Source organism: Vombatus ursinus, unplaced genomic scaffold, assembly GCF_900497805.2.
Source record: "Vombatus ursinus unplaced genomic scaffold, bare-nosed wombat genome assembly UNPS02014812.1, whole genome shotgun sequence".
NCBI lineage: Eukaryota > Metazoa > Chordata > Mammalia > Diprotodontia > Vombatidae > Vombatus > Vombatus ursinus.
In genome coordinates this window covers 96133189-96156859 of record NW_020954590.1, presented here as the reverse complement: position 1 = coordinate 96156859, position 23671 = coordinate 96133189, and the positions used below count along the sequence as shown (strand labels likewise).

The 23671-nt window shown below is 38.8% G+C and overlaps 1 protein-coding gene and 1 pseudogene across 1 annotated transcript in view; both read left to right on the top strand.

Annotated features, from left to right (window-relative positions):
* The first annotated feature begins 501 nt into the window (after nt 1-501).
* Nucleotides 502-23671, top strand: part of LOC114054266 (double-stranded RNA-binding protein Staufen homolog 2-like) — a 405344-nt gene continuing 382174 nt past the window's right edge. Inside the window, exon 1 of the mRNA XM_027877452.1 lies at nt 502-596. The gene's annotated coding sequence lies outside the window, so the exon portion shown is untranslated. The remainder of the gene's footprint in view (nt 597-23671) is intronic.
* On the top strand, nt 12534-12779 carry LOC114054267 (annotated as a pseudogene).

Here is a 23671-nt window from a genome sequence, read left to right as displayed (position 1 = left end):
GCCAGGGCCGCAGCCGCAGCGCTCCAGGGCTCGCCTCGCTGAGGCAAAGGCAGCCCTCGAGCGGCCACTGCAGCCCGGGCACCTAGGCAGCCCGCAGGCTGGGGATTCCGCGGCGACCTCCAGGTGGCGCGCGAAGCCCCGTGAACAATGGCCGAACTCCCCCTCCAACCCCCACCACACCAGTCCCCGGCAGCCCCAACCATCCGGAATCGACCATTTGAGCTGGCAGAAAAGGGGGGCGGGGGGAGCTGGAGCGTGGCGCGCGCGGGGGGGGGGGCGGGGAGGGGCCGGGCGTACGCCTAGGCCCTCCGCGTTCTACGGGGTTCGTCGCGCCGGCACGCGGCAAGACTCGCGCGCTGGTGGATGGGGGAGGGGGGTAGGCGGTTGGGCCGGGAGGGGGCGCGCGGTTGGGAGGGTGGCGCGGGCCCGGGCGGGAGAGGAGGGAGGGAGAGGGAGGGAGCAAGAAGGGAAGGAGGAGGAAGGGGGGAGGGAGAGCGGGAGTGGTTGAAGCCGGCGGCGGCGGCGGCCGAGCTGGGTCAGTTCTCTTTAGTGTTTGCCAATGTTGGAGGTGTCTCCAAACTATCTCCGGGAAGAAGGTAAATTCTACCCCCGGGGGAGCACCCGGAACCACCCCCGACCTCGGCGTCAGCCCCGGCCGCTCGGGAGGCAGAGGGCGCTGGGGAGCCGCCGCTGAGCGGCGGGGGTGGGGCGCGAGGGCTCACCTCGAGCGCAGCCCCCGCCCAGGCCCCCCCATTCCGGAGCGGGCGGGGGGGGTGAGAGGGTGCGCGAGGTGGGGGAGGGGCGAGGTACGCGCGCGGGTGTGTGTGTGTGTGTGTGTGTGTGTGTGTGTGTGTGGCGGGCTCGGCTGAAAACCGACAGAGCGGGGTGGGGTGTGTGTGGGGGGCGCGGTGATGGGGGCAGACGTCGGGCTGGAGGAGAATGAATGGGCGGGGAGGGGGTAAGGGGCAGGTGTCTTGAAGGGGCGGGTGATTGGGAATGGAGAAGGGAAGTGAGGAGGGGACCCGCCTCCTCCGGGCTTGGTTGGGATCCAGAGCTGGAGAGGTAGGGGAGATGGCCCACCAGGTCTTGGGGGAGGGGCTCTAGGATTAGGTGAGATAAAGCGCTAACTGGGTGCGGGGAGGCTGATAAAGTAGGCAGTAGTGTGTGTGTGTGTAGGTGTGTAGGGGAGTGGGGCTGGTGTGCGGGGCAGTGGGGAGCCAGGGCACGGGGGGAAAGGACCCCTGCGGAGAGTTTGGAAGCCCTGCCTGGAAGAATGAAAGCAAGGTGGCAAACAAGACCTCGTAGGGACTAGGGTGGGGGGCGGGGATGATTTGAGTGTTAGGAGGTCGAATTTGGGCTTGGGGGTGGCAGCTAGCTTCTTAGGGAAGCTTGTGTCTGTGGAGCTGTAGAGGAAAGAAAGTAACTGGTGACAGTAGCAGTGTAATTGGGAGGAAGCATTTCTGTGGTGGGTTTTTTTTTTCTCCAATTCAGAAAGATACAGTTGGCCACCATTGACCTTGCCGGGGCAGTAAAAGAATTGGGTAAGCTGACGAGGACCTGTTTCAGAATGAGCAGTTTTAGAGAAGGGAGTTAGTATGTCATCTCCAAAAAGGAAGGTTGGAGCTGCACTGAGTTGCAGAATGAAGTGGTGGCAGGTCGAGAAACTTGAGTGAGGAAGGAACAAAGAATGACTTCCTGTTGGGATAGGAGGGTTGAGGGATTTTAGTAATATGAGTGGTCCCTCCTCATATTCCAGAGCTCTTTGGATCCAGTAGAAGATAGAGATGGATCTTATTACCTTCTTCAGTCATGATTGAAAACTTCATTATTCATTAATTGTGTTCAAAATTGTAGTAAACTTCCATTGAGTGATTTTGCTGATTTCTATAAGTTTCAAGATATGATATATGCCTAATATGTATTTGTGGTGGGAGGAGTAATATTAACCTACTAGGGAAAAATATTCCGTTACGTTTTTAGATTTTTATACTCTTCAAATAAAGAACTATGAATCCTAAGTTTCAGTGTCAGTTTGTTTATTAAAAGTCAATATTTTGCATCTGTTTGGTATATTTATATCACTCTGACTAGAGACAACTTGAATTTTTAGATTTGTTTTGTACCAGGCCTGTATTAAATTTGTGAAGCAGTTTTTGTGTGTTTTTTTCTGATGTGGTTCACTTAGTTCACCACTGCCACATTTTGCTAAATCAAGCTTAAGTTATTTGCTTTTTAGTGATCTTTAGTTGGATATGGCCAATATTTCCCCACTGTTTATAAGTTTTTATTAAGAGCCTTACACATAGGAAATTTTCAGTGTGATTCTAGAATGTACTTAATTTCATTGTTTGCTTCAAATAGAACAACACTGCATAATTTTTTAGTTTTAGTGTCAATTTACAGTCTTGTCAACTTTGAAGTTATTTTTCTTTTTGCTAAAGAGAAATTAGGCTGAAAAATAATGGTTTAGTGGTCTTATCCTCAGAATTAGAATACTTTATTATACTATAAATTTCAAATATTGATAGGTTTGGCTTAACTTTCCATAAGCTAAGAATGAGAGGATTTAAAAAAAAAGCCACTAAAAATAATGATCCTTTATTGCTTACATATTAAAGTGAGATAGCATGGTTTATTTAGTCTAATGACAGAATGAAATCTAGCCAGCTAGACTTTCTGAGCCTTCCTTCTACTCTGGTTGTGCTTATCTCCTTTCCTAATCTAGGACAGTGGAGTGTTTAAGAGTTAGAGAACCTGAATTCCAATCCTAGCCCTGCAACTTGCTATCTGCTTGATGGGTAGGTCACTAAACCTCTCTGAACCTCAGTTCCCTATCTGTAAAATGAGGAAGTTGGACTCGATGGGTTTTAAGGACCTTTCCAGAACTAAATCCATGATTTATGATTGTTTATTTCTAGTGCTGAGGTTTTAATTCAATTAAAATAGACCGGACAGAGGACAGAAATGGCAATCCTAAATAATAGGAAATAACTTGAAATTAGGTCACGATACAAAGTTTATTTAGAGGTATAAAGTCCTAAAATCATATGCAGATAGGCTGGTATCCCTCTTTTCATATATCTTGAATGCAACTCTCAGTAAAATGCTAGTTAGTAACAGTGTACCAAACTTACATTCTTCTGTCAACATTGAACTTATCTATGGTTAAGTTTTCACATCTTTAAAATTATACACTGACAGCTTGTTATTTAAATGTTATAAGGCTCTGTATGTTTAGCTTACTGAAAGGTGGGCAGCTTGTAGTTGAAGCCTTCTTGGTACTTGATATTGGAAGGGGACCTACTGTATTTATTACACAATTTCACATACTTTATCAAATACTGGGAGACCTACTTTATTCATATCGAAGATTTATATTTGTGTGAAAGTGCATTGTTGGCATTTACTTTTTTCAATATTAAATCCTGAAAAAAAACAAAAAACATGAACGAAACCTTGTTAAAGGACCTTATGACTTTTAAAAAGACAACTTTGCATTCATTGTTGTTGAGTGGTGTGGCACTATTCGTGACCCCATTTGGGGTTTTCTTCGAAGAGATACTGGAGTGGTTTTCCATTTCCTTTTCCAGCTCATTTTACAGATGAAGAAACTGAGGCAAACAGGGTTAAATGACTAAATTGACTCAAACAGCGAAGTAAGTGTCTCAGGCCGTATTTGAACTTAGATCTTCCACACTCCAGGCCAGGTGCTGTCTCCAGTGCATCATCTAGCTTCCCTTGTATTCATTAATATAGTGCTCTAACTTAGTATAGTACTTCATGATCTAAGAGTAAGGATTGTAAGGATTTTGCTTTGTCAAAATTATTTGAATGACAATTACATATTGTGTGAGATATTAACATAATTTTTGGAATGTTAGTGGCAATAATTTTAGAAGACATTTAATTTTGGGAAGCTTTCAATACATGGAGATCAAAGTTAGGTGGATAACCAGGCTTCTACTATTTGTAGTATTTTCTCTCAAAAAGAGTAGTTTAACTGTTTTTCTTGTAACTGGTTGTCATATCACAGTGCCTTATTGAATGGTGCTGCTGGGCATTTTGGGACATGTGGCTAGATTTCTTGAAGTGTAAAGTATGAAAGACTTTTCTAGATAGCAGCTTTTTTGGGAAGAGAGGAAAGATAAAATGGTAGATGGTATAAGATTGTTGGAAAATTACATTTATATTCCTCATTTTAGTAGATTAAAATACTGAACTGTAGATTTGGACATGATTTTAAAGAATACACTAAAACTAACTTCATGACAGTATTTTTCAGTTTTTTGGCTAACCTTATTTTGTATTTATAAAAATAATTGGTGTGAATTTAAATTTTTATAAATATGTGTGTTAAGCTTATAACTATAATTTTGTATAATAGAATAGCTTATGCTAAGTATTGTCTAGTCACCTCAAAAAGTGCCCTGAAAATTATGTAGTTGAAGCCTCATTTTCACAGATCTTCACTTTGTAATTGCATAAGGGCAAAATTACAGAACAATTTAGAATTACATGGCCTGTTTTTATTGAAGAGAATGTGTAATTTTTGTTAATTCAGAATACTTTTATCCATTTCAGGATTTTGAAGACTTTCTATTAAATTTTTACTATAAAACTTCTTTTCTTGATATTTAAATAGATATTAACAGATTTATAGGATAAGGAGCCCATAAAATAAAACTTTTTAAAAAGCTAAAAAAAAATCCCAAATGATTCTCAAGTGTACTTGCTGTGATCTCATAGCATAGTTGATGAAATACTGAGTTTTGAGGCAAGGAAACTTGGTTTCACATCTTACCTCTGATACTTATCCATGCGACTATGGCTAAGTCACTTATATCACTGAGGGAAAGTAATATTATTATATATGAGAAGCAACGTATAGTAGTGGAGTTCTTGGAGTCAACTCTAACACGGAGAAAAGATGCTAACCTTCAGGTTAGGGGATTTTTCTATAGCAATGAAATCACAGGTATAATTCCTTGTCATGTATATCATTTATATACACACATGTATGTGCTTTGCTAATATTGTATATGATTAGCATTATGTAGTTGTTAATTGTTTTCAATGTGTTGTTCCACTGAGCTTTGATCTCAGGATGCCAGTAAGTCTCAACATACACACTTGTCTATGTACATAGATATATGTATATACAAATATACATTCATGCAAGTCCACCCATGATGCATACTGGCTGTGTGACTGAGCAATTCATTTCACCTCTCAATTCTGTCAAAGCAACTCTGAGACTAAGTTCCAGATCAAGTGTCTATCTGCACTGGTATAGTTTCCTCGCTGGAAATTCCCTACACTGATGAAATCATAGGCCATATGTGTATGTGTATATGTATATGTGTATGTTTACATGCATATATGTGTGTATAATAGAGTATATGTGTATAGAAAATGTATACTTGTATATTCATATATATTATATATATGCATATGTGTGTGTATGTACATACATACCACAGTATAGTAAGTGAATAGAGAGATGACCTTGGAATCATGAAGACCTGGGTTCTGTGCTTGATGCATATTGTATACTGGCTTTTCGACCCTTGAATACATTATTTAACCTAAGTACACTGGACAACTTTGAGACAATAAGTTGTAGAGCAGGTTCCTATCTGCATTGGCAGTGTTTCCTCACTGTGAATTTTATATTGAAATCATAAATCTCATTCATATATATGTATATGTATATCTGAATATATACATACATATAAAGCTAAGTTATGGTAATAGTTTTTTTACCTTAGGGTTGTGAGGATCAAATTAAGTGATGTGTATAAAGTGCTTTATAAATGTCAGCTATTATTCAATGAATGCTTAATAAGTGATGTTGATTGATTAATAGCCCAAAGCTGTGAAAAAGAGTTGTGCCTTAAAACATAGGGTACATAAATCATAATAAACCATTTTTAATGGCTCAATCAATGAATAAGCATTTATTAAATACTATGTGCCAGGCATTGTGCTAAATATTTCAGTTGCAACAAAGAAAGTGGAACAGTCCTTGCCTTTTAGGTGCTTACATTCTAAGTGGGGGAGATGTGTACATGTACCTACAAAGGCACATACATATAAGTCCCCCCATATGTATGTACATACATACATATATAATATATGCACACATATACAACATATGCCTATATGTGTACACATACACATAAAATTATGTGCATAATATATACAAAATATAAAGTAGTTTTGTGAAGGGAGCACAATAACAGCTGGGGGATTGGAAAAGGCTTCATCTAGAAGTTGGTGACTGAGCTGAATGTTAAAGGAAACTAGGGATTCCCAGAGGGGTGAGTGTATTCCAGGCAAGGGGACATTGTGTAGGAAAGCACAGGGAGGCTAATATGGAGCATGCTTTTTGTGGAACAGTAAATAAGCCAATATGGCTTAATTGTAGAATTCACAGAGAGCAGTAATGTGTAAGAAACCTGAAAAGAGTTAAGTTGTGAAGAGATATAAATGCCACATGAAATATTATGAAGGTAGAAACAAGATTTGGCAATGGGTGGCAAAATTTATTGAATGCTTCATGAATTTGTGTGAGATTGCAGAGTTGAGGAAGGTACCAGTGTTGTGAACCTGAGTGACTTGTGAAAAAATGCTGACCCTAACAATAATAGGGAAGTTTGGAAAAGGGGTGGGGTTGGGAGGAAAAGATAATAAGTTCTGTATTGGATATGTTGAATTTTAAATGCCTACAGGACATTAAGTTGGAAATGTCCAATAAGCAGATTGTGATGTAGGACTAGAGCTAAGGAGAGAGACTCGGGCTATATATTTAGATACCCATGGGAGCTGATGAGGTCGCAAAGTGAGAGTGTAGAAAGCAAAGCCTTGGTGTATACCCTAGAATTAGTGGGCATGAAGATGATAATTTTTCTGCTTCCAAACTTTTGATCACACGTGGATATATACGTATATGCAGATATATGTACACATCCATGCAAATATGCAGATATATGTATACATCCATGCATACATGCAGATATATGTATACACACATATATATACAGATATATGTACCTATTCATGTATATGTACACGCACAAACTTTTGTTGAATTTTTATGCATAAACTTTTTATACACCTGCATATATGTGTATATTTGTACATTTTCATATGTATATATGTATATACACAAGTGTGTATTATGTATATATATGTGTGTGTGTGTGTGTGTATGTGTGTGTGTATGTGTGTGTTTGTTGAACTTTTACAAATGGCGATGTTCCAGCCTCATTTTAATATGATGAAATCTTTTTGTGATCAACTGGTCCAGCTCCCTAATTTCACAAAAGGAGGAATCTGAGACCTGGAGGGGCCCATAGCTTGTTAGTGAAAAACAAAACTAGAATGCTATGGAAACAGCATCTTTGGCCACAGGTTTACATGGAGGAGAGGTGTGATGCTGTAGTAAATGTAGTGGTGGACTTGGGCTCAGGAAAATCTAGGTCCATTTCTGCCTTTTCTAGTGAAAAGTTGTGTGATGATGGGCAAGTCACTTAGTCTCTCAGCATCATTTTCTTTATCTTTGTAATGAGGATAAAAACACCTGTCGTACCTAACTGGTAAGAGTTATTATGAAGTTCAAATGAGATAATCCATATAAAGAACTTGTCACATTTTAAAATGTGTTACAAATGCCCAATTTTTCATTGACTTTAATGTTAAGTAAATAGAAAATCTCAAGCCAAGTTATGGTAACATAGATGAAAAACATATAGCCCCTAAATAAAATAGGGAATGAAACCTAAAGAAAGTAAACAGAGAAACTTGTGACACTGTTGACTACTGCATCCTGCATGCTCTCTCTTCCTCCAGCTTCTGATATCTCTTTCCTGGTTTTCCTACTTGTCCGACTGCTCTTTTTCAGCCTCCTTTGTCAGTTCAGCATCTGTCTTCTGTCTTCTGCTTCTGAAGCATAGGCTTATCCTGAATGCTCTTCTTTTTCTCCATATTCTCCCTTGATGATTTCATCAGCTCGCATGGGTCCAATTATCATCTGTACTTAAATGACACCATATCTATCTATATCCAGCCCAGAGGCACAGAGGAGTTAAGTGACAAACCCAAGGTCATGTACCTAGCTTGTGGCAGAACTTAGACCAGATCTCAGTCCCTTGATACTTAGTTTAGCACTCTTTTCACAACTTTTCATTTTCTCCCAGTTATTTCAGGACATTTTGTGGAAATTTCAAAATTGTTACTTGTATTGAGGATAATAAGTAGGAAATACATATTAAAGACCCCATCATCCCAGAAAAAATAGTGACAAAAATGGTTTTTCAAGTATATATTTCAAGAATTTGTTGTGTGGGAAAATATTTGACATGAAAATACTAAATCTTTGTAAAATTAAAGACTTTATTGGGCCTAATCCACTAAGAAAATTCATAGTACATTTAGAGCTTGGTTTATGCTGGAAGTATAACAGAATCAGAATTTTAGAATTGAAAAGGACTTTAGGAGTCAGTTGGGAGCAGCCCTTAAATTTTTTTAGATTTATAATTTCGTCCAAGGACATATATTAGCAGTGTTCACTATCAGTTAAAGGACACTGGCAAATTGGACTCCACTAATTTGTTTTCGCTTTCAGGTAGCTGAAGATTAGGTAACAGTCTGGTCAATATCATTTTAACATGCTTTGGACATAATCTGATGGGTTTAAGTGACTGACCCTTGCCATAGATTTCAATACAGCTTAAAAAAATAGTGGGTGCTAGATACACTCTTAGGAGTATTTTTTGGTGGGCGGACCAGACCTATGATTTCATTGGTAAAAGGAACTTCTTGGAAGGCAAGTTGAGAGGGAACCAAGGCATCTCAGCACCTTCCCTGCAGTTTATAGTCTTAGAGCTTTCTTAGGGGGCACTGAGTGGTTCCATGACTTGCCTGGGGTCATCTATGAAATATTGAGGCAGGATTTGAACTGAAGTCTTCCTGCCTCCAAAGCTAGCTCTTTATTACATCTAATTAATGGCAGGAGAATGTCTGGAGTTGGTGGTATAAGTTTTGGAATAGGAGTAAGTTGAGAGGTAATTAGTTTATAATCCCAAAGCTGAGGGTTCTGTGGGTTTTGTGTTATTTTTAATATTAAGATATTAAATTAAGATATAAACTGCTGGCTTTGTTGATATGCTCAGAATGCATGTACTTGAGAACTATCTTAAGAAGATAGATGCTAGAGATAGATGAAATTTATTTTGTTGTTATAAAAATTGCAAAACAATTTTATCAGTTAGTGACAACAGATATTACCTCTTCTGGGACACTGTACAGGGCTGCAAGGATGTGCTCTCCTGCTGTATCATATGATGCACTACATTCCCTGAATATAAAGCAATCATATATTTTAGGTCTTGGCATTTCTCCAAAAGTTCTTTCTAAACAAACAGGACATTGTATTGCAGTCACGTGTTAAAGGAAATAATTTTTGTTTCTCCTTATTAAGATTGCAAATTGAAGGAAGAACAAATTTTTGTTGTTTTCCTTTTCCTCATTTGAGGAAATAAAAAGATTCAGATGGTTGCAAGGACTGTCACTAAAGTAAGAAAGCTCTATATCCTTTCCAATGGTGACAATGCATTGATGTGAAGAAGACAGCTTTCCTAATGATTTTTGTATTAAAAACATCTGATACCTGCTTTACAGCAATCTTCCCCTCATGAAATCCTTCTAACAAAAGTTGAGTTGTTTTATTCTAACAAAATTAAAAAAAAATCTCTTTACTTGTTAGAGTCATGATTTTTTCAAAGATAATATATATCAGGTATGTGTAGAAGACTGTGGATCTTGCTTTGCACCTGGCTTTTTGCACATTTATTGCAGCATCCAAAGCTATGATTGAATTAGAACTATAATTTCTGTTGATATAGAGAACATATAAGACTGACAAACCACACTGTTTTTAGAGGTTGTTGCCAGTTATCTCAATGTATAGCAGTTACAGCTATGATTACATAGATGCAACTAGGAGAATTTTTCTTTATCTGCTGTTGGCTGAAACAAATCATGAAATACAACTTTATTTGTTTTTCTCCTATCCGCTTTGAAAATTGGAATGTGTGGATTAGGCCTTAAGGGGTTTTGCTAACTGGATATACTTCTAAATGAGTTTTTGAAATTACTTAGCAGAGATGAAAGAGGGATGAAGGTCTCCCTTGTAACACAATATATTTCTTCTTCATTTCATTCGTAGTTGTTTTTTTAAATTGACATAAGTGATTTATACCAAGAAATGGGGATAGTATAGGGAAATATTAGATGCTATCAATCAATAAATATTTATTAAGCACAAGTAGGAGGTGGTGTTTAACCTGAGTTTTGAAGAACAGGTTATATGAAGAAGAGGTTATAAAAGACCGAGAATAGGAAGGAGTGAATTCCAGGAATTGAGAACAACCTGTCTGAAGGCATGAGATAGGAGATGGATTGTTGTGTATGAGGGACATGAAAAAGGCTAGTTTGTCTGGATAGTGGAGTTCATGGATAGGAGTAATTACAAGTAAAGTTTTGGCTTCAGATATTGAATTCAATACATTGAATTCAACACATTGAATTCTTTATATAAGTTTTGATACTCCACAATTTTCACATTTAGTATCTTCCCATAGGATCAAATATATTTGTAGATACACTCATACATACATACATACATATACACATTTATATTTAATGTATAGCTGTCATTTTTCTAAGATCAGTAGTCAATAAACATTTATTAAGCACCTGTTATGTGCCAGGCACTGTGCTAAGTGCTGAGGATTCAAAAAGAGGCAAAAGACAATTCCAGACCTCAATAAGCTCACAATCTAATGGGGGAGACCACAAGCAAATAAATATGTACAAACAAGCTATATACAGGATAAATAGGAAATAATTAAAAGAGGGAAGGCACTAGAATTAAGAGGGGTTGGGGAAGGCATGTTTTAGAAGATGGGGTCTTGGTTGGGACTTAAAGGAAACCAGGGAAGCCAGTAAACAGAGATGAGGAGAGAACATTTCAGGCATGGAGTATAGTTAGAAAAAATTCCCAGTGTGTAGAAATGAAGTGTCTTGTTCATTGAGGAGCGAAGAGGCCAGTGTCACTGCAATGGAGGGTATGTGTTAGAAAGTTAGGTATAAGAAGACCGGAAAGGTGGGAGGGAGCTAGGTTTTGAAGGGCTTCAAATGCTGAAAAAGGGGCTTTGGTATTTGATCCTGGAAGCGACAGGTAGTCACTGGAGTTTATTGAGGAGGGGATTGACATGGTTGGAGCTATGATTTAGAAAAATCACTTTAGTGATTGTATGGAGGATGGATTTTTGTGGAGAGAGACTTGAGGCAGGTCAGTCCATAAACAGGCAACATACCAGGTTTGAGGTGACGAGGGACTGCATCAGAGGAGAGAAGGGAGTATATTCAAGAGATTTTGCAAAGGTGAAAATGACATCTTGGTAACAGATTGGATATAGATATGGGAAGTGAAAGGTACTGAGGATTTGAGGATGACTCTAACTGGCTAGTCTGAGGAACTGGGAGGATGGTATTGCCCTGTGCCATAAGAGGGAAGGTAGGAGTAGGTGGGAGTCTAGGGAGAAAGATAATGAATTCTGTTTTGGGTATGTTGAATTTAAACTATTTACTAGACATCTAGTTCAAGATGTCTGAAAGGGAGTTGGAGATGTGTGATTGGATGTCAGTAGAGAGGTTAGGGGAGCATAGGGAGATTTGAGAAATGTGCACATACAGACGTTAATTAAATTGGGGGGAGGGTAGGCTATGATGTCACCAAGTAAACAGAGCCCTTTGGGAAACCTACAATTAGAGGGCATGATCTGGATGATGACCCTGAAAAGGAGACTTAGAAGGAGTGGTCAAATAGGTTGGAGGAGAACCAGGAGAGAGTAATGTGCTGAAAACCTATAGAGAAGAGAGTATCAAGGATGAGAGGATGACCAACATCATCAAAGATTGCAGAGAGGTTAGGGAGCACGAGGATTGAGAAAAGGCTATTGGCTTCGGCAATTAAAAAATTATTGGTAACTTTGGAGAGAGCAATTTAAGTAGAATGAGGTTGGAAACTAGATTGTAAAGGGTTAAGAAGAGAGTGAGAAGAGAGAAAGTGGAGGCACTTATTATAGATGACCCTTTCAAGGAATTTAGCCACAAGGGGCAGACAAGATATAGGATAATCATGGAGATAGAAGGATTAAGTGAAGGTTTTTAAGGATGGGAAGACATGGGCATGTTTGTATAGGTCGTAGGGAAAGAGCCAGTAGTCAGGGAGAGATTGAAATTACGTGATAGAGTAGGAACAACACAGAGGGCAATCTTTTGGAGAGAAGGGATGAAATGGAATAACTTGGGCTGGTAGAGGGGGTTAGCCTTGGTAAAGAGGATGGCCACAATCTTGGTGGCAGATCTGTGGCTGAGGGTCCTCCCGTACCACAGACAGGAAGATGTTATCTGCAAAGAAGATGAAAAAGTTGCTGTAGTCCGTCAACTTGAGGCTCCAGCTGGTCATGAAAAGCGGCAAATATGTGCTAGGCTACAAACAGATCCTGAAAATGATTAGACAAGGCAAAGCCAAATTGGTCATCTTAGCCAACAACTGCCCAGCCTTGAGGAAATCAGATATTGAATATTACGCTATGTTGGTCAAAACTGGTTTACATCACTACAGTGGCAATAACACTGAATTGGGTACAGCATGTGGGAAGTACTACAGAGTATGTACAGTGGCTATCATTGATCCAGGTGATCATTAGAAGCATGCCAGAACAGACCAGTGAAAAGTAAACTGTACAAAAGTATTCTTTAATAAACTGGCCAAAACTTGTTTAAAAAAAAAAGAGTATGGCCACCTCATCATGTGAGACAGGAATGAAGGAGATAGTGGCAGAAGGCATATGAGTGATAGGTGAAGAAAAGGAGAGGAGAGGGAGCTCATGGTAAGTGTCCTCAATTTTTTTCTGTAAAACATGAGACAAGGATGTCTCCTAAGATGGGTGGAAGGGGACTTTGCAAGGTTTGAGGAAAGATGAAAAGGTTTGGAAGAGCCTTTGTGGAGAGTGGGATAATGATTTGATGAGGGAGGTATAGTAGGATTGCCTAGCAGCAGCAAGGGTCCAGTTGAGGTTGTATAACATACATTTGTATTGGATCCAATCAGAATGATTGCATGATTTTCCCTACTTTTATTTTTTTTTAAAGGACAGTGAAGGTGGTAGATGGTAGGAGTGATCCAAGGCTAAGACTTGGCATGGCACAATTGGTGAAATGATAAGGGGGCTAGGGACTTAAGACAAGAGGATAGTATAAATGGAATTGGTACCTTGAGGGGTCAAGATGGAGAAAAGAGGAGAGACTGGCTAGTGCAGGGAAGATGGCCTGGGAGATGATTGAGGGGTCAAGGGACTAGAATTTGGTAAGGGAACACAGAGGAAGAAAGGGAAAGCCAGTAGATCATGGTAGGATAAGAGGATTGTGGAATTCTTGAACATGGAGGTGGAATACTTGTAGATGATGGCAAGATCTGAGATATAATCATTTTTATGTGTGACTGACATAGGGTAGAAGAGTAGGTCATGGGAAGTATATAGGTGTGTTTGAGAATCTATATTTAAGTTGAAGTCCCCTCATATGAGGGCAGGAGAGGAGGAGAAAACTGTGAGGGGAGGAGGAGAAAAGTGTGAGGGGAGGAGCAAAATTTTGAGCCATATACCAAATTCATTGAAGACAGAAGGGAAGTACCTGGAGGTCTGTAGACAATAGCTACCAGGATTTTGATTGGGTGGTAGGGATGAATAGCACTGAACCTCAAATGAAGAAATGTTACCAAAGGATGCATATAGGGAGAGAATCTGGAAGTGGCAAGGAGGAGCAAGAAGTATTCCAACTTCCCTGCCTTAGTAATGTTTAGAAGGTGCAGCCCTGGAAAAGTTAGCCAGGAAAGCTGTGTCATTAAAGGGAGACAGATTTCATTAATAGCTAAAAGATGAAAAGAATGTGAGAGGAAAAGATTTAGGATGAAGGGAAGTTTGTTGCCAACAGAACAGGCATTCCAAAGGTCACTGTGGAAGAGGAGGGTGGTGTTTGGTTAGAACTTTGAGATGGGAGGGTTGAGGGAGTTGGGAATAAGGTATTGGGTTGTGAGGGATGGGAAATAGGTTTGGATGATAACCTACAAGGGTTTGGAGCTCAGCTTGTAAAAATGAGGACTTTTAGTTAATAATAACTGACCAATAGTCACAGATTGAACATTTCAACATAGCTTTTAAAAAATATATCTATCATTACCTCTAATAAATTACAAGAAAGTATTTAAAGTGGTATTCTGACCTCAATATTACAACTCATTTCACTTCTTTTAGTTTATCTTTTTGAGTTAATAAAATTGAAAAAAATACATGTCTGGGGTATTTTTTTGTATACTAAGGTGTGTACTATATGTTTGATATTCATATCTGCCTAGATATTATTGTTATTTACTTAGGATTCTTGATACAATTTTGGTACAGAACCATTTTTTGATTCAGTGATAGTATCCCTGCCATTTGAACTATAGACATTCAACATGTATTCTGTTGTCAGAGGACCTATGTTCAAATCTTACCTCTGTGACCTTGGTCGGCTAACCTAATGTCTCTGAGCCTTAGTATTTTCATCTGTAAAATGGAAATAACAATAGCACCTACCTCCTAGGGTAGTTGTGAGGATCAAATGATGTGAAAGTGCTTAGCACAGTGCCTGGCACATAGTAAGCTCTATAAAAATGTTAGCAGTTATTGTTATTATTATTATTTTATTTAGAGCTGGAAGGGATCTCAATGATTCTGTGCTCTTATTTCTCTCCTTTTGTTTGTAGTTAACACTTGATTATCATTATAGGATTATATGCTTTGTATTAATTTGATTAAATTATATCATTGTAAAATAGCACAGTGCCTAACCTATAGTAGGCACTAAATAAATGCTTAATGTCTTCCTTTTTCTTCCCTATGCCTTTGGTGGCTCCTCATTACTTATAGGGTAAAATATAACTTATTTAACTACCTGGTGTTTGTGACTTTCCACAGTATGGCTCCAGTTGACTCTTTTGGCTTTATTTAACTCTGCTTCTGTCCACATACTAAACATTCCAGATAATTGAGGTTACTAGCTATTCCTAGATGTTGTTTCTGCCCTCTCCTGCATTCATACATATATCCATGCCTATTATGAATTCCTTCCATATCACTTATTGAAATAAATTCAATTTAACAACCATTTGTTAAGTGGTTACTATGTTCAAGGCATTATGCTAGTTGCTAGGGTTACAAAGATAGACATGACACAGGCCCTGTTCTCAAGGAACTTACAAGCTAATGGGGAAGGAACCAAGGACACAATTTATGTAAAGGGAAATGAGAGACGTGCAAAGGAGAGGTTTATGCAAGTGCTTGGAGAAATTTGACAAGGGAAAGATCACTTTTATCCAGGATGGGGCAAAGCAGTGTAAAGGAAGCTTTCATGACAGGGTGGGAGAGTCCATTTCAGGGAAGGGAGGCAGCATCAACAAAGGCACAGAGACAAGAAATGTCATGAACAGAAGTGGGGTGGACAGTAGTCCAATTTATTTATGCTAAATCTAAGTTATTCTGAAGTTTTTATACTAAATGTAGTTTTCTATATGTTTAAACTGTATTTTTTCCCCCCTGTGGTATACTTGTCTACTACTATCTGTCAGGCACTGTGCTAGGTACTGAATGTATGAGCACAAAGAATGAAACAGTCTTTACTCACAAAGAGCTTACATTCTAATGGGGAAGACAACTAGAACTTATAAAAATATATACAGCATAAATATAAAGTTAGTAATATAAATATCAATATCACTATCTTCTATTCATCCCCACCCAAAGAGAAAAATAAAAGCCCTTTTCATTTTTAAAAATTAAATTTTATTTTTTTATCTGCAAAAATCCATCTTTATCCCTCCTCCATGCCCCCAAAGAAAAAACAAAACCTCTGTCACAAACCTACGTAGTCAAGAAAGACAAATGTCCACATTGGCCATGTCCAAAAGAACAGCTATTCTCATATTGATGGGTACCCCCTTAGAATTCCATTCTTTGCCATCTCAAAAAGAGATATAAATATTTTTGCTCATTCTTAGAGTTTGTTTTGCTTAGGTCTAATACCTTCCTTAATCTATTCTCCCTCTAATTTCCCCTTCTTCCCATTCCTTCCCATTTATATATTGAATGAGATGTATTTCTGTACCTAGCTGTGTGTTCACTCCTTTGACCACTTCAGGTGAAAGGGAGGTTCAAGTGTTAGTCATTTCCCCCATCTTACCCCTCCCCCCATCCTTTTTTGGTATAGATTTCTTCTTGTATACCTGATTATGTGAGATAATTATCTGTAACCTTCCTCTTCCTCTCCCGCTAATGTGTTCCTTTTCCCTTTATTTCAATTCTTCTTTTAAGACCATCACAACGTAACAGAACCACTCCCAGACCTTCTGTCTTGATCAGACTATATATGACCCCTGCTTTTGACAGGGTTCAGAGGGAACATATCCATTATTTCCTTCTATAGAATCTAAGCAGTTTATCCCTATGTGTTTGTTCCTTTGTTTACCTTTTTATGTTTCTCTTGACTTTTCTAGTTGAACTTCAAAGTTTCTCCACAGCTATGGTCTTTTCTTCAGGAATGCTTGGAAGTCCTCTATTTCATTAAAAGTCCGTTTCCCCCCTCCTCCTCTTTAGTATTATATTCAGTTTTGTTGGGTAAGTTATGCTGGGCTGTAAACCTATCTCCTTTGCCTCCTGGAATATTGTATTCCAAGCTCTCCACTCTATATTGGCTATTAAATTATATGTCATTCTGATGTAGCTCCTCAGTACTTTCTTTTGGTCTGCTTGCAGTATTTTTTCTGGAAGCTCTAGATTTTTACTAAAAACATTCCTGAAAAATATTAAATTGAATTAAAAGAAGAGAAATCTTCTTGTTTATATCTTTTGACTATCTGTTGGGGAATGGCTCTTGTTCTTATATATATATAGGTATCAATACCTTATATTGCTTGGATCTCAAACCTTTCTCAGACAAATTTGTTGTATTTTTTTCCGGGTAGCTGTTTCCCATCTAATTGTAACTATTGATTTTGTTTGTACACAAATTTTCCAGTTTTATGTAATCAAAATTATCTATTTCATCTCATGTGATCTTCTCTTTCCCTTATTTGGGGAATCCATAGCATCCATAGTTAGGTGTCTCTTTCCTTCTTTGTTCTAATTTGTTTATAATATGACATTTTATATCTAGGTCTTGCATCCATATGATGCTAAAAAATTGAGGTCATCCACACAGAGCCGTCTCTTTATCCCTTTTGAGTTTAAAACATTTCTACACCAAATTCTTTGTGGATGTGGGGTGTGTGTGTGTGTGTGTGTGTGTGTGTGTGTGTGTGGTGGTGATGATGGTGGGGAGGGGCAAGATATAAGACCACTGGAAATGTAAGGGAGACAGGTTATGAAGGATTTTGAAAGCCAAGCAGAGGAATTTATATTTTGATCCTGGAGGTGATAGGAAGCCACTGGAATTTGTTGCTTTAGAATTTGTTTAGAGCCATTTTTTACAGGTATTTGGAGGGGTCTAGGGGAGAGCTCAAGCAAGTCACTGCTTTTACTCTGCCCCACTGGAATTGGTTGAATGGGGGAGGGGATTAGGGGAGAGGTTACTATATGCCTTCACTGATATGGTCCGACCAATTCATAGCTGAGTGGAGAATGTATTGGAATGGGAAGAGACTTGAAGCAGAGAGCCCATTATGGAAATATGCCAGGTGTGAGGAGATGAGGGTCTACACTAGGCTGGTGGCAGTGTCAGAAAAGAGAAGGAGGTATGTGCAGGAAATTCTACAAAGGCAAAATTGACAGGCCTTGGCAGCAGATTTGATATGGAATGTGAGAAGTTGAGGATGACACTGAGATTTGGAATTTGGGTGACTGGGGGCATAGTGGTGCCCTTTTTAGCAATAGGGAAGTTTGGAAGGGAAGAGATTTTAGGGGAAAAGATAGAGCCAGTGAACAGGCTCTAGATGGTGAGAAGCCTCCAAATCTAATGCCCTGTTTATTAAATAGGGTTAGTGTTACAGTGGCAGGGTGTTCTGATAATAGCAGATTCTGAACCATAACTTAAGTCTTCTTATTTATGTTACACTATACTATAGTATACTATATTATACTATAATGCCAGCCATCACTACAGAAACATAGTGTGTTTGGGAGTAAGTGAGTAGATCAGTCTGACAGGAGTAATGGTTGGAGCTCATGTAAAGCAGCAAAGGCAGATCAGTTTGGAGAATTAGGTTGGGGCCAGATTTTGGAGGGGCTAGGATTTGGAATTCATACTATTTGTAGGTAATGGGAAGACATTGTAGGTTTCTGGGCAAGAGATAAGACACATTGAAAGCGATTACTGGTCTGTAGCACTATCCATGGGGTGTTTGGAATTGGAGACAGATGAGAGATTCTGAAACCTGGTTAGAAGATAATTGCAATAACCAGAGTATGGGATGATGAATTCATGCATTGGGTTGGTGTACTGGGAAAAGACAGTAAAAGCTATATGGAAAGAAATGACAAAAACATATCAAGAGAAGTTGGTAACTGATAGGATATTGGGGGAGACATGAGAAGATGAAATAGTAGAGTAGAAAAAGCATGTACTGTGTTCTTCTGGTTCCTTTTCTGCCCTTCAGTAACTATGTACCTTGCTTGAATTGCCTAACCTCTCAGGGCCTCAGGCCGTTTCTCAAATGGGGTGGAAATAGCCATATTATATTACTTAAGGCAGGAGATAGGACTGGATGAATTTTTGAAATTCCTTCTCAAAAATCTCTCTTCTCTACTCCCCTTTTAAGCTTCTTTTTGTGTGTTGTCTTTCCCTATCAGACTGTAAGCTGTTTGAAAGCAGGGGACTACCTTTGTTTTTATTTGTATGTATGTCCCTCTTGCTTAGCACAGTACTTGGCACATAGTAGGCACTTACTTTCTAGCACTGACATCTCTGATTTGATAATACAATGATTCTCAAACTTTTTGGTGTCAGGACCCCTTGACACTCTTAAAAATTATTGAAAACTTCTCACCTTTCCCACATCCCACCCTCCATAGAGTTTTTATTTATATTGATGTTTATCACATTAGAAATTAAAATGTCTTAGTATTATTATGAAAATAGTTTTGATCCGGTGGACCCTCTGGAAAGGGGGTCCAGGCTAGAGGGATCCCCAAACTGCACTTTGAGAATTGCTGCTAGTTTAAGTCTAAGTGATTCTCTTCCTACCTGATCTTCATTGGACTGCTCTATTTTCTCTAGATCCCTGAAGAATCAAATCAACTCTGAAATTCACACTTTCTTAGTATACCCCTTGCCCTTTGGGCCCCTCCCTCCTTCTGGTTGGAGAAAGTGGAATCTGGATGTCAGAGAACTACTCCCAGATCCTCTCATTAAGGGGGAGGGGGCAGACAAATACTTCATCACTTTCCACCTGATTGTTCCATTGGACTTCTCCATTGCCTTCTGAAAATTATCAAATCAACTCTGAAACTCACACTTCCTTAGCACTCTCTGTCCCTTGGACCCCTCCCCTGTAGGATTGGAGGGAATGGAGAATGGGTATCACAGAGCTCCTCTCGGATCTTTTATGTAAGGAGGGGCCTCATAAATTTCTACCTGGCAGTAGGATTTCATCATCCCCCACCTCCCTTTCCCCACTTGTCAGTTTCTTTTTATGTGATGTCTTCCCTAATTAGATTTTGAGTTTCTTTAGGATAGGGACTATCTTTTACCTTTCTTTGTACTTCTGAGGCTTAGCAGGGTACCTGGTACGTAGTAGGCACTTAATACATATTTATCAACTGACTGGCCGAATGATGATACTATCTACAGAGATAAGGGAAGGTTAGGAAGAAGAGGTGGAATTACAGGAAAGAAAATAAGTGCATATTGAGACATTTTCAGTTTGAGGGGGGTGACCTCCAAATGGAAATTTCCAGCAGGTTGTTTTGCAGTATAGTCAAGATTGGAGATAGAAATATGTTCTTTTTCTTTTCTTATTATATATTTAAGTTTTAGTAAAAAAAAGATAAAAAAAGATTGGAGTTAGAGATTTAGGAGTTATTTTCATAGAGAGGTTCTAGAACTCAACCCTTAAATGGAGCCATTACACAGTCAAAATGAAAGAGAATGAGAACAGGGTGTTTCGTGGAATAACGTATACCCTCTAATGGAAAGAATACATTTTCCTCCCAAAGAGATATCATAAAATACCCTCATCCGATGGTCTGTTTTACAACAAAAATTCTAAACTTAGATGATATTAACACAGATTTTGTTTAAATTGTGATTTTAAAGTTCATTCTTATTTGATATAAGCTTACCATGCATGTATTCTTAACAACTCAGAGATAGAAGAGTGTTTTAGTTTCACAAAGTATAGGTTGCATATATTTAAAAATGAATTTTTTGGTGCTGTGTTGACATTTTTCTCATGATTCTGAGTCATGTGACCAAGTTGGCGGATTAGACATTTTCTCTCATCCTTATGGCCTCACAACCTTTCCAGTAGGAATTATGGGTAACACATAAAGTGATTTCAGCTATCTCCATGGTCTAGGAGAGGTATTGGCAAACCCTGGTTTAATTAAAAATGTAAAAACCATTCTTATCTTTTGGGACATATAAAAACAGGCTGGCTGCATTTTGCCTGAAGTCCATAGTTTGCTGAATCCTGGTCTAGGACAGTAAGAACCCAAATGTGGTAACAGTTCAATGAACTAACAACAGAGAAGGCTACTTGCTAGCTCCTAATGTGCTTAGTCAGCATCCTCTCTCCTATTCCCCATGACTTTTTAGCAGTCGGGCCACACAAGCTGACCCATGCTTGCAACAGAAATCAACTTTCCATCCATGGTTCTCTTTTATACTTGGTTGCTATGATAGAGTTTTACTTTTATCATGTACTTCAGACAATGTGTTTCTGATTGGTGGAGGTTCTACTCATCAACTTACTCGTTGAGATTTCTAGAATATTGTGTTAAAAATTTTTACTTTTTTTTTCCTTCTTTCTTTTTTTTTTTCTTGCTCAGGTCCATCCACTTCACCTATTATACTTCTAGGAACTTTTTTTTTTTTAATAGATTTACTACCTTTTCCCCATTCTAATTCAACCTTCTTTTTTCTTTTTCTTTTTTTTTTTTTTGATGAGACAATAGGGGTTAAGTGACTTGCCCAGGGTCACACAGCTAGGAAGTGTTATGTGTCTGAGGTCGGATTTGAACTCAGGTCCTCCTGACTTCAGGGCCAGTGTTCTATCCACTACGCCACCTAGCTGCCCCTCTAATCCACCCTTCTTGATAGTTTTTGTGTATAGAGCTGATCATGCTCCTTATCTTCTCTGAAATCTTCAGTGACTTACTGCTGCTTACAGAGTATTCCTTTGCCTAACATTGAAGGCCCTCTGTAATGGAACAGTTTTCTCCTTTTCCAGGCCTATCTCATATTATTTCCTCTCATGTATTCCTTATTTAATTAAAACTGGACTATACCCTGTCCCTGGAGCACATCCAGATCATTCCTGTTTCTGCAACTTTGCTCATTTTATTTCCTTTGCCTAGAAATAATAAAATTTCTCCCCCTCTTGAATTTCTGGTAATTTTTTTTTCAGATTTCATTTATTTATTTTTAGTGTTCAAGATGCACTTCCACAAGATTTTGAGTTCCAAATTTTCTCCCCATCTCGTCCCTCCCTCCACCCCAAGATGGTGTGCATTCTGAATAGTCTTCGCCTAATCTGCCCTCCCTTCTATCTCCCCCCCTTCTCTTATCCCCTTCCCCTTCTATTTTCCTATAGGACAGGATAGATTTCTATACCCCATTACCTATATATCTTATTTCCCAGTTGCACGTGAAAACAATTTTTAACATTTGTTTTTAAAACTTTGGGTTCCAAATTCTCTCCCGTCCTCCCTCTCCACCCACCCTCATTCAGAAGGCAAGTAACTCGATACAGGTTATATACATATAGTCATGCAAAACACTTCCATAGTAGATATATTGTGAAGAACTATTTCCCTTCATCCTATCCTACCCCCCATTTATTCTATTGTCTCTTTTGACCCTCTCCCTCCGTAGAAGTGTTTGCTTCTGATTACCTCCTTCCCCAATCTGCCCTCCCCTCTATCATCCCTCTGCTCTCTTATCTCTTTCCCCCCTATTTGCCTGTAGGGTAAGATAGATTTCCATATGCAATTGAGTGTGGATGTTATTCCCTCCTTAAGCTGAATCTGATGAGAATAAGATTTACTCATTCCCTCTCACCTTCCTCCATTTCCTCTCCACAGTAAAAGCCTTTTCTTTTCTGTTTTATGTGAGATAATTTCCCCTATTCTACCTCTCCCCTTCTCCTTCTCCCAGTATAATCCTCTCACCCCTTAATTTTATTCTCCAGATATCACCCCTTCATTTTCAACTCACCCTGTGCCCTTTATCTATCTATCTATACATACATATATACATACATATAATTTCTTTACCTCTAACTACCCTAATACTGACAGAGGTCTCATGAGCTACAAATATCATCTTTCCATGCAGGAATGTAAACAATTCAACCTTAATAAATCCCTTATGATTTCTCTTTCCTGTTCACCTCTTCATGCTTCTCTTGAGTCTTAATGTAGAAGCTGCTAAATCTTGTATTATCCTGATTGTGTTTCCACAATACTTGAATGGTTTCTTTCTGGCTGCTTGCAATATTTTCTCCTTGATCTGGGAACTCTGGAATTTGGCTACAATATTCCTAGGAGTTTTCCTTTGGGGATCTCTTTCAGGAGGTGATTGGTAGATTCTTTCAATTTCTATTTTGCCCTCTGGTTCTGGAATATCAGGGCAGTTTTCTTTGATAATTTATTGAAAGATGATGTCTAGGTTCCTTTTTTTTTTTTTAATCATGGCTTTCAGATAGTCCAATAATTTTTTAATTATCTCTCATGGATCTATTTTCTAGGTCAGTTGCTTTTCCAATGAGATATTTCACATTGTTTTCTATTTTTTCATTCTTTTGGTTTTGTTTTACAATGTCTTGATTTCTCATAAAGTCACTAGCTTCCATTTGCTCCATTCCAATTTTTAATGAAGTATTTTCTTCAGTGAGCTTTTGGACTTCCTTTTCCATCTGGCCAATTTTGCTTTTGAAGGCATTCTTCTCCTCATTGGCTTTTTGGACCTCTTTTGCCATTTGGGTTAGACTATTTTTTAAGGTGTTATTTTCTTCAGTATTTTTTTGGGTCTCCTTTAGCAAGCTATTGATTTGTTTTTCATGATTTTCTTGCATCACTCTCATTTCTCTTCCCAGTTTTTTCCTCTACTTCTCTTACTTGTTTCTCAAAATCCTTTTTGAGCTCTTCCATGGCCTGGGACTAATTAATATTTTTCTTGGAGGCTTTGGATGTAGGAGCTTTGACTTTGTTGTCTTCTTCTGGTTGTATGTTTTGATCTTCTTTGTCACCAAAGAAAGATTCTATGGTCTGACTTTTTTGTGCAGTTTGCTCATGATCTCAGACAATTACTTGAGTTATAAACTCTTTGTTAAGGCAGGGGTAAGCTT